The sequence below is a fragment of the Idiotropiscis lumnitzeri genome, chromosome 20 (assembly GCF_059441095.1).
Source record: "Idiotropiscis lumnitzeri isolate Australia: NSW breed Sydney's pygmy pipehorse chromosome 20, RoL_Ilum_1.0, whole genome shotgun sequence".
In the NCBI taxonomy this organism is placed as follows: Eukaryota; Metazoa; Chordata; class Actinopteri; order Syngnathiformes; family Syngnathidae; genus Idiotropiscis; species Idiotropiscis lumnitzeri.
This window is the reverse complement of record NC_142410.1, coordinates 3706957-3719618: the sequence shown is the minus strand read 5'-3', so window position 1 is coordinate 3719618 and position 12662 is coordinate 3706957. Positions and strand designations below refer to the sequence as shown.

The 12662-nt window shown below is 38.0% G+C and overlaps 1 protein-coding gene across 4 annotated transcripts in view; it reads left to right on the top strand.

Moving 5' to 3' along the window:
- shisa6b (shisa family member 6b) overlaps window positions 1-12662 on the top strand; it is a 67827-nt gene that overhangs the window by 26792 nt on the left and 28373 nt on the right. The window lies entirely within an intron of this gene.

The following is a 12662-nucleotide window of genomic DNA, read 5'->3' as shown; positions in this document are numbered from 1 at the left end:
CTCTTCGCTGTCACTTACTCAATCACTTTCGCCCACCGCACCGCATCGGTTATGAATTGTGCTACAAATTGCCTCCACATTGTTACCAGCGCAGGTTCAGCCAACCCCTCCCTTGAATTATCGTTGATCGAGGTTATAGGTATTCCATCGACAATACCGGGCCAGATATAATTGAAAGGTCCTTTCTAGAGTGATAAATAATGACCTTTCCCAAGGGGCCATTAGCGGTTTGCAATGGGAGCATGTCGGATGGTAGATTCGTTTACACAGCAATGGTGCCAGTTAGTACCCTGCAGAGAAAGGCCTGGAGGGACTATGTTACAGGTGTGAAAACACAGGACGGGAGACCCTCAAATAGCTTCATTTTAAATCAACTGGAACTAGTCCATGTGTGAGATAACTGTGATATTACATTTATGAACTATACTGTAGCGATCACCAATTTAATATGAAAGATGAACAATGCCTACAATTTTATTGCTAAGAAAAAAAGACTGCTAATGTAGATCATTTAGTGGAACTTTTACTTGAGCACCCGACGGGATTTAATTTTTGTCCCTTGGTGGGGTTTCTTTAGTCAGGAAAAACCGGCAACAAACTTCGTTGTGCATCAAATCAAACCAAAGGTAGTTTTCAATAATCAGATGAAAGCAGTGACTAAGAGAATACAACTATAGTTTAGAACAGGCGTGGGCAAACTACGGCCCGGGGGCCACATGTTAAACGTTTTAATCCGGCCTGCCAAATTTGAAAAAAAAATAAATGAATAAACCTTGTTGTTTAATTTTCTAAATACTGTGGTGTGTCAAAGACAGCTATTTTGTTGTAATGCTTTTGTTCATTTTCATTTAAAATAAATGCATTTTTGTTGAGGATAACAAAAAACTCCATCCATCTGCTCGTGGTCCGGCCCCTCTGTCAAATTAGAACCCATTGTTGCCTACCAATCAAAAAGTTTGCCCACCCCTGGAATAGAATGTTAGCAGTTAGCACTAGCGGAGCTAGGAGGGACTACAGGAGCACTGCCCCCCCCCTGAAATATGCTTGCTCCCCCGTGTTTTCCCTAGATAATTGACTTTTGGGTATTTTCAGATTTTTTTTTTCTACATTTCCCCCTCATAATAAACATATAATAAAATTTTATAAGCATTTTCTGAAAAAAATGGGATTTGTATAATCTAAATAAATAAATATAATAATAAATATTTGTGCGAGCCCACAGAGATATGCTTGGACCAACCATGTCCCCCACAAGAAAAAATATCTTAGCACCACAAGTGGCAGTTAGCATGTTAGCACTTTAGCATGTCACAGTTACCATATGATCATTTACTCAGTTTACTCGTCATAAAATGCATTGGTCGTGTACATTGTCTACATAAAAAAGTAAACATCAAATTTTACTCCAAGTGTGTATTATTACCGTTTTACTGACTAGTCCGTAGAGTTAAACCTTCCTGTATTATACGACACCTTCACTTTCTAGACCAATAAGAGAAAAGAGGGATCTTGTTTGTCAATGAATTTGCTTTGATGGTGGAAAGAGGTTTGGTAGTTTTATTCAACCGTCAAACTTAAAAGGCGGGCAGTATATCATGCAGTCAGTGGCAGAATTTTGTAAAATCTTTCACCTTGGGTGCATTAACAGACTTTGCAAGGCAGCATTTGTAGGGCATCTGTAGTTTAAGTTTTGGGAACAGAATGAAGAAAATGATTTTCATTAAACTTTTCTTTTCCCCAAAGTTTCATAAGTCATTAGTTCTGGATACGCACAAAGTAATTGTTACATATTTATAAAAGAACTTTCAAATCAGGCCAAATTGGCCGCATGCTGCCACTGCTGACAGACAGGAGCCTTTTATTGTTCTTCCCAGCTGAGTGGAACAGTTTCCGTGTCTTAATTACCTCACGTTTGGCACAGTGCAGCACTGCAGAGCGAGCAGCCACCATAGGGAAGACAAAGGGGGTGGGCTCAGCGGAGACGGACAGCGGTTGGTGACAGAAGCCAGGGGAGAACGCGAAGGAGAGAAAGCCCCCAGCTAGCATGCCGAGAATGACAGATGTGACAGTGGAGGGGGCCCTGCGATCCCAAAGGAAGAGCCGAAGGAAGCGCAGATCTATCTCGGGGAGGTCCCGTATGCCTGTATAGCGGAATTGAAAGAACTACAAACCACATCGAAAACAGAAAAAAAAATAGGAGAATGCAGATTCAAGTTCAGTCTCTGGCTCTCTATTTTAAGATTTTGTTTACCGTCTGATCTATTTTTTTTTTTTTTGCAAGTACATGCAATCCCACATGAAGGGACATTTAAGATGTTTCTTAAGTTATACTGTAATGCTATACAATGTTGCTGTCAGTGCGTATGTAGCTATGGCTATAGGTGCAATGAAAGAATAATAATAAAAAAAAAAAAGTATACATGCATATATTCAAAGCTCAACTCACCCAAAAAAAAAAAAATGCCCTACTTTTCTGGCCTGACAGCCATTCTGACACTGTCACAGTGAGTACTTTAACATTCAAGATGAGAGTTTCGGCATTTTTTTTTATTTTCCTACATCAGCGTGGACAGCAAACTGATTCACGGCTTGAGTGTTAATTTTTATTCCGTTTTTTTGAGAATCACGGCAAGCATTTTGCTAAGTGCAACGACCCCTTCAAGTCGGCAAGTTTATTAAACATTTTTAAACTTTTACTTAACACTCAACTGTAAGATGACACAGAGGAAGCATTCGTTCCTTTTACGGCTTTCCGGCAAAGTGTACAGAGGCTCCCAAAAGGAGTTGCATTACATACAAATGACTCAACGCATGTATCATGTAGCACATTTTATATACCAACGAAGAGTATTGAAATGGCAGTTTCATCCGGGATTTGAGTGCCTTGTGATTCTTTCTACACCCTCCCGTGCATATTTCAGCAAAGCTTTTAGGTCACAACAAATACATGACATTGATGCAAATCGCCGCACACAAAAGTTTTAACATGCATTCTCTGGTGTGCTTATCTGATATAATCATAGATGCTCCTCCTTATGGTGGGCCCCACTCACACTTTATATCACAGCCTACCATTGGCGGCTTTTGTCGTTTTCAAGCGCACAATGTGAATGTGAATCATCCTTTTGAGTCTCTTTATTCTTGGGATGTGCCATTGATCTGTCTGCTCGGGGCAGTCTCTGCCAGCCTGGCCAGTGTCATCAATATTGCATCAGGTCCAGTCTAAACAGTGCGGAAGTCTTTAGCAGTACATCAAGGGAAGCGTAAAATGGAGGCTTGTCTTTATTTACTCAGCGGGGGAGCTCCGCATGCAACTAATAGCACCCTATAGCTCTGGACTGAAGAGAGTAGAATTCTGATAGCCTAGTTTGGTTGTATAACGTACGATATATTATTTATACATAATATATGGTGAAATGTACATCAGTGTCGACAATTTACTGATGTATGATGAAAATCGTAGCAATTGCATTCTCACAAAAAATAAGAAGGGGATTTTGAGGGATGCTGTTCTTGAGTCCAAATGTAATGGAAAGAAACTTAATCACTGGTTAATAACAGTGACGGACAAATGAAGCTTCGCGAAGCACTTGTGATACATTTTGGCTCCTATAGATGGGACCCTTTATTTCATTAATTTTCATGAAACTTCATTTTCCCATCCCTGGTATCCAGCACAGTGGAACCTTTAAACGTCAAACTGTTTTAGAAGACTGATGCAATCTTATTTAAATTACCTGTCATCTGTTGAAAATATATATTTCAGACAGTAAATCCAATGTCTTTTCTGACCCCATGCGCGACTACTTTTCAAAAAAGCAATGAGCAACAAGTGAAAAGACACCCTGCGGTCTCTGTTCGCCCTTCCACATATTGACTCCAAATGAATATTAGAAGCTAAACATTAGCAACCCCGTGACATAATTCTAATCTGTGCTAACCCTGCAAATTAGCCCAAACTGTGACATCACAATTTGCAGAAATTCAGACAAGCTCATTAAATCGACAATTTTTCAAAAATTGGCGGATTTGATTGCTTAATTTCACAATTAAGCGGCGGGCAGGCATTCCAGAGGTCCAACTATTTACAAAAACAATTTTCCATAATCCCACATACAACACGGCTATTTCACAATTCATCAATTTGTAAGCGATCTGCAGTGGGACAGTATGCTAACATACAACAAAGGGAAAGGGATTTATTCATTTATTTTTTACAATTCAGTCGTTTTGCACTTATTTCTATTTTTTGATACAGTATTTAATCTGAACCACATACCAAAAATAAGTTAACTTTGTTTTGGGGCAGGAAGGGGTTACTTGCATTTCCATTCATGTATTTCAAAGGGAAGTATCACCTCAAATTGCTAAACATTTCAGGCGAAAAAGGGGTCACGGAAATAAAAAATAAATAAATAAAAATAAGAATTAAAAAAAAAAAAAAAAAACATTCTATGGTTACCGCTTTACCATTATGGTATTAGTGTAGACCCCCCAAAACAGCACACACAAAAAACAAAAAGAAAAACACTAGCCCAGTGGATCTTCTGTTAATTTGCATAATTAGAATAGTTTTCTTTTTTGCTTGGGGGTTCTCCCATACCCTGCAATTGTCATCATATCATTAGATTGTTTGAAAATGTTTATATAAAGTGCTTTGAACTGTCATGTACATGAAATGTTCAATACAAATAAATTTGCCTTGTCTTTAAAACCTTTGCAAGCCTCAGGTAACATTCGCTACATTACACCACATGCACTTTTTGTGAACCAATAATTGTGCCAACCTAAAACAAAAAATGAAAAAGAAAACGAGTACAACCCAATAAGGCACATTTTGTCCTTTCAGTGAAATGGAATCTACTGAGCGATGACGCTTCTATTAACCGTACTAAAATGAGCATTTTGGCACAATAATATCAAAATAAATGCTTGACTCTCTGTATTAAAAAATGTATCATTTTGGTGACCATATTTTGGTTTAGAAAATTTGGAAAACTGAATGTTAACAGACTATCGCTTTTGGATCATTTTAAGAAAAATCTCCATGGAGAAGTAAGCAAGTTTTGCACCAAACTCAATCAGACTTCATTGTTCCCTTGTAACTCTGCGTTCACCGCAGTGGACTGTGTGGCAGACACAGCAAATAAGAAGATATTAAATGAAACAAAAAGGAATTAGCTTTGCAGTTTCAGCAATGCCTCCTAGGAAATATATTGGTAAATGGAACATGTTTCAAGAGGGGGGGATATCTGCAGTGCTGGCAACTCACTAACTTCCGTCAGGCCTATTAGCTCACTCATTAACCTTGCATGCAAGGTGTTTGCATATTCGCATTGCGAGGCTTTTTGGGCTTGGTCTTCGATTTTGGGTTAGAAGAAAAGAGAGTAGAACTAATTTACATTTTCAACTTTTGTTTGTGAAAGGTTCATTTAAGAGTTGGGAGCTTTTATAATTTTGTAAGTGTTTGCAGTATTTGAAAGCATCTTATTAATTTGGCTTCAGGGCATAGAGCAGAGGCGGGCAATTCATTTTTCAAAGGGGCAAACTGGAGCAGTTGTTGAGGGCCACACCACTCTAATGTCAATTGTGTCTTTATTTCTGTTAGAGGCAACAAATATACTTTTTATGAGATGCTATTTAGTATATATGATGGAAGAATATTGAAAATTAGGGAATAAAAGTTGTTCCACTGCGTCTCCATTTTAGAGTCACAAGTGAACCGCCTATCCCGCAGATTGAAACCGACAGAAACCCTGAATATCATATCCATGCAATTGCAATGCATAGTGTACCATATTATTTTTAATAAACCCTAAAAACATTGTGAGATTGTCAAGGAAAAAGCAGGTTACCCCAAAGAGAGAGTGTGGCTATTGTGACTGCACACAACGAGCTATGTAACACTTGAACGCATGAATTTCAATGACAGCGACAACAAGAATTGTTGGGAAATATGTTTGTTCAGTGCTTCTCAAATAGTGGGGCAGGCCCTCCTGGCTGCTGAGGGGGGGCGCGTGTGAACCTGGGAAACATGCTTTTTTCCCACTGTACTACAATAAAGTGTAATTGCACATCCACACCAGTAGTTGGCAGTGGCGCTCTTCTTGCTCATTGTGCGCAGCGAGTATTAACTCTTTGGTGTGGGTTAGTTTTGCAACGAAAATGCAATTATTGAGAGTTGCGGCGGAGAGGTGGTGGTGGGCGTAACGGAAAATAATTGAGAAGTACTGGTATAGTTTATATGTGCATGGATATATTTATGGTTATCATTATAAACATTTGTTTTCAGTGTGAAAAAGCACGCACACGGCACTGAGGAATATACTGTACATGTTTTGCTTTGTTAAATTGCTTTCGAGGGGACATTGGCGAAAAAAATGGACTGCATACAAATCACTGGATCTCCGGTGCACCTGCCAACCAATCAAGCGTGAAATCACACAACCATGTAAATCTTTTGCGAGCTGACATCTGCCAAGAAGCTGTCCGGAATTTTTCTCGGGGGTTTCGTTGTCTACGTGTTGTCGAGGGAAAAGAAAAGGTGGACCCAAGCGCAGGGAAGCATTAAAGGTAAGGTAATATACTCAAGAAAGGTATTTATAAATAAAAGAGAAAGACAAAAATGATGAACGGGATTAGGGTCCAAATCCAAATACAAAAGACTGCCGACAAAAAAACAAGACGTGACATGTGACTCCGCCAATGACGGGGTACTAAATACACACAGACCAACGAGATAACGAGGCACACGCCGACATGACCCGAAGTGTTGGAGGGAGTTGATTGGTACATCAGAGAAGCAGGGCTGATGAAAACAAACACAAACACAAATCATGATGGGGGTCATTTTCATAATCCTGCCGACTCTGAATTTTGGTAAAAAATTCCGACCTCTTTTTAATCGCTGCCTTACTTTTGTTAATAGCCAAAAGAAACAATCTCAACTAAAAGCCTTTTGTGACACCTCAAGAGTGATTTAACGGGTAATCACGCCAAAGTCACCAAACAAGGGCATGGCTTATTTCTGACGGCTTTGTGGCTGAGCTAACTAATGATCATATCAAATTAAATAACCCATTCAATTATATTTTTAGACCACTAATTGAGAAAATGTGAGTCGCCCAGTCTCCAATTCCTTAAGGCGTTAATTTATTCAATTTGATAGGGTATGCATTTCCATATAGGTTTTAATGTGTAAAATACACACGTAATATTGATTTTTAGTTAGTGATTTCTCACAAGTATCCCAAAGCTCAACATTTAATGGTAATGAATAAATAAAAAGGTTAAATAATGTCTGATGGGAATTCAACTTGGTGAAATTATAAATCACCTTTGAACTCGTGGGCCGCATTGATTTTTTACAGGTTATTAATCCTTTAATCAGCGTCAAGGCTGCTGCATTCTTTATTACATCAACGGTTTGAAAAATGCTTGGTAGGACAAAAGTAATTAACCAGGTGAACGCATAGTGCATGAATGTGAGTGCGCAATAACTTGAAATAAAGTTCACTTGCGCTGAATGTTATTTAAACAGAGCCATAGGAAAAAGTCAAATTTTAACAAAAAAAAAATACCTTGTTGAGATTTTAAAATGGCATTTCATTCCCTCAATCAGCATGTCTTCTTCCACCGCGCTGTTGTATGCCTTTTTGTGCTTGAAGAGGTTACAGTTGCAACCTGAGCGGCGCCTGTGGTACGGCATCACGACTAAGACAAATAAAAATAGAGGATTAGAGAATTGATGGAGCTTGCTGATCGTTATTAAAATGTATATGTAAATCAGTCAAGGGGAGAATGTGGTTTAGCAATTATAATCTTGAAATTGGAAATGTCAGATTTTTGCATATTAATAAATATTTTTTCTTTCATCTGGGCCAAACACATAAAAAATATTCGGCAAAAAAAAAAAAAAAAAAGTATCTTCTGCAAGTGTGTGCTGTCACCAGGCGGACTGAAAGTCTAATCGTTAACAAGATTTGTCATAGCAGCCTAATAGTGCACATTACAATAGGAAATGAGGAAAAAATACCCAATTCGTTTTAAATTTATTTTAAATTTAATAGCTTCTCATTTGGATTAAAATCTTAAGCAAAACCATCAGCCCTAGATAATTTTTCTAAATAGAATCATCATAATCCATTGGTAATAAATCAACATACATCATGAACTGTATGCAGGTTTCCCCAATGATAATTTCAAGGAGATGATCATATTTTAAGAACAGAATATATGTATATATTTTTCTTTTAATCTTTTTTGAAACTTATTTTGAAAGATATGCTTTCAAGGTTCTCTGAGGAAAATCGCAGTGACGTGTGCTTAAATGTACTGTATATCTGATATTGGCGAAAACTAGAGATGGGAAAATGAAGCTTCATGAAGCACTTGTGATATTTTTTACACCACTCTTGATTCAAAGGTGAAGGCTAGTGCAATTCAAGTCGATTAAATTTCCTCTGCATCTTTAAACCAAAAGTGCCATCTAGAAGAGCCAAACACCATCACAAATGCTTCATGAAGCTTCATTTTTCCATCACTAGCACGTCAATGAGGAGAAGGCTCTTTTTAGCACTGCTGGTAAAATGAAGCTTCATGACACTCTTGGGATGTTTTTTCCTCTTTTGATTTAAAGATAAAAATAGATTAATTTTCCACTTTATCTTTAAAAAAAGAGTGCCATCTGGAAGAGCCCAAAATGATCACAAGTGCTTCATTTGAAGCTTCATTTGTCCAACATTACTGATATCTCCTTGCAGAAGTGTCTCATAAAGTTGGCACAAGCGCCTCTCTCAAAACACCCTTCAAATGTACCACAAGGACGTCAAGGGGACAGCATTTGAGTGATATTTTAAAAAGTCCTCTGCCCTTTGTCATAAATAGCTCAGCTGCCGTTCGTCCTTCAAAGCTGTATTGCCGCTCATGGGCTGATTGATAGGAATGTGCATAATCCATTATTTGGCCTCATTGATTGAACCCAGCAATGAGAGATCAGTGTTACGGCTGGTAACTGGACCCTCATATGTGATGTCTGCGTCACATAGGCGCAAGCAGAGGCGTCAGCCGCCGGCCTACTAATCACCCTATTCTGTGAGTAATGGCTATGAAAGCAATCGCAGGGGGAAATGCATCATCTCAACACACCCTCGATCTATCAACCTGCCTCGCTTTCATTTGACTGAAATGCATGCCAATTTGAAATATGACACTTTGTAAGAGTCAGTGGGAGCATGTTGGCTGTGGTACCACAGAATGTAATAATTAAACACACCCATAAACATCTATTGTATTTCATCTCTTGACGTGTACGTGTTGTGCGTTTCAAGTTGTTTCCCAGGGAGAACATTTCAAGCATGGCTCCGGTGCATAATTACAAAAAAAAACAAAAAAAAAACATGCTTCACTGGTTTGGTTACAATATACTACAGCAGTTATTTTCCACTTGACTCATCTTTCAATTTGTTACCCGACATGATATGAATCTGTGACTCACTTATACACCAGCAGAAAACTGTTTGGCAAAAGTTTGATTTGTCGCTTCTGTAAGGAAGCGGTGAGTAGGTGTTCATGGGTAACTAATCTTTTTAGAGGTTGATGTAGGAGGGATTCCCTGATATTCTTTTAAATCTAGAATTGTTGGGATTGCATTTGCATTGATGTAAAATGAAATTTGCAATTGCCTCGATAATCTGACATCCCACTTATCAGACATGCTTCTTCAGGTGTCGTTTACTGGCGCTATCAACAGACAAATACTGAGCCACATGTTTCTGGGTTGTGACACTGTGGTCACAGATTTATAGTGGAGACTATTTACAAAAAAATTCTACAGTACTGACCATGAAAAACGTATAAAAAAAAAAGAATTTAATTCAACGAAATTCGTGACGGGAAAATGAAGCTTCGTGAAGCACATATTTTTTTACTCCTCTAAGTGGTGCTCTGGGATTAAAGATAAAGCCTCGTGTCATGGCTATGTATTAAATTTCCCCTGTATATCTAAACCAAGAGTGCCAACGAGAGGAGTATAATTTTCACAAGTGCTTCATGAAGCTTCATTTGTCAATCACGGTACACAAACGAATCTAACGGTCAATTAGTCTGTTAAACTGAGGTTCCAATGTCTGCTAAGGAAAATGGATATGTCATATGTTTACATTGGGATGGGGTGAGTAATTTATATGGCAAAAAAATAAGCAATATTTTTTAATTCTGCTTTTATTTAGGATAGATTGATTTTTTTTTTTTTTTTTACATTTCGCACGGAAAATAAAATTTTGACTTAAGTGTGACATTCAGAAGGTACGTAAAACCTTGCATAACTCTACTGCTCACATTTCTTCAATGCAGACTTCAAATTCCAGTGAGCTTTCGACATTTTCAAATGGGCAATTTCAAAGTGGATTAACCTTTTACACCTAAATTTGAGCTGGCTCAACGTGGTGTTCTGAAAAGAACTACCATCAGCAGTAATCAAGCTTAATCTAAAACACAAAGCCCAATTGCAAAATGCATTACCCTTCAGTGATAGGGTCTCGATATTTAAATATATTTAAATGCCTACATATGGTCCAATAAAGCTTCATCACGTTCACACACCCTAAAGCTGCCTCCAGCCTGATCTGGCAGGGTGCAAAATTAATCACCATTGCTGCTGATGCGACCAGTGGCGCTTTTGTGAAATGTTAATAAAGCTATACTGAATAAGTCCGTAGCCTGTGGCTGCTCACTAAATCTCAATGACTTCATTAGCTCATCACCGTGAGTCATGGCACACGGTGCCAAAAGCCATTAAAACACAACGGAAAATATAGCCCGTGAGCTCCTGCGTGGCTTGTGACGCTAATACGCTCCGCTAGTTTTCACATAACTGACATATCAATAGGTGGAGGATTGCGTTGAATCAATATGCAGATTTGTCTTGCACTCGTATAGCAAATTATGCACACCTCATCAAGTCATGTAGGCCTTTGTGCCGATGTAGACAGTCCCTTTAATGCCGATGTTGAGCAGGATATAATGGCAGGCAAGAATTAATTACCTGCCACAGATTTTTTTTTTTTTACCCCATTGATAGCAACATAACCTCTCTTTCATATGTATACACCCAGAAGCATTAAATAGAAAAAATTTAAACAAAGTTGAAGGGGTGGAAACAGGAAAAGGGCACCAGAAAACACTGTTTGATATTCAACCAAATAATTTTGTCTTTTTATTCCTTATTCAATAAAGAGGCCAGAGGAGACAGAAAAAAAAGATGTTGAAGGATTTGTCAGTATTTCATTCAACACTCTGCTTTGTGTTGAAACACATTTCAATTCATGAAGCCGTTCCTCCATACGGCACTGCGCATTTATATTTCCTTTGTTAAAGTCTGGTAAAATGAAAATTTAATTGAAACTGTGGGCTTCTTTCCCTTATGTGCATTTAAAGAAACCTTTATCTTCGTAAATGAATGACAGTTGATTGAAAACCTGCATTTCTCACTCCTAGGTCTGCATGAAGGCAGTCCACCCACACATTTCCCTTGTTGTTATGGCCTCGTTATTAATGAGTTTTGAATTAACGGGCTGTGGAATGTCTTCAACTGGAGCCCCTGCTGAGTCTGATAGAATTTATTTAATTGGACATAAAGAACTAAAAGTGGCAGCAAGGAACAAATGTTTTTTTTTTTTAAGTTTTATTGCATGGTCCCCTTATTGTTTGAATTTGTAATTTACTTTTAAGCCATTATGGTAAATACAAAATTGACAGAGGTAAACATGCATTAGTTAATAGAAAACGACAGGAGCTGAAGAAGCTGCGACACAAAGTAAGAACTAAAATGGGCACAACCTTAATGAGGACAAGCGGTATAGAAAGTGGAGGAATGGATAGATGGGTTAAAAAATTGTAGATGAGGAGTAGACGATCCGTGGTTGCTGCGGCAACAACACAAGCATTGTTTTTTTTTTTAACAATCCATGTACACATTTTTATTGAAGTACAGTGAATAAGCCTGCATCATTATTTCATTTATTAATTAATTATTATTATTATTAATTAAATAATTTATTAATTTATTATTTTATATTTAGCCCGACATTTTTAGAGATCTTAAAAAAAGATGGAGGGACACGACCTTCACTTATGAAGGTGATGTAAATACATCTTTAAGGTCGTTACAAATCGGCATGCTAGTGGGCCTCTGATTCCCCCCCAAAAAAATACCAAAGAATATAATGGAAATTGAATGACTCATACAGATTCAAACTTTCAGCATCATAAAACTATAAACTTGGCAGACAATGCTTAAGCAGTTTTTCATTCTTACTGTTCCAGAAGTGAAAAAATAAATCCGTGAATCTAAATAAAAGGCAAAGTTAAACGCTCTTAACTTTGATGATGGGTGTACAGACACGTTGAGCGAATTTACCGCTTCACATAACGACTACATACAGCTGACTTTCTGCTGAACATCCTGGTCATTTTTCTTTTATTATTACGGCCTCCTCTAGTCGACTGAGCAGCTCAAACTGATATTTGCTCATCGCTTTAATCACTCGTCATAAACGATCAATGCAATCATTTCCATTCACGGTTTTTATGGCCATCATCACATCATGTCGTTTGTCACAAAAACAGCCAAAGGAAAAGAAAATTTTACTTACGCTTTCACA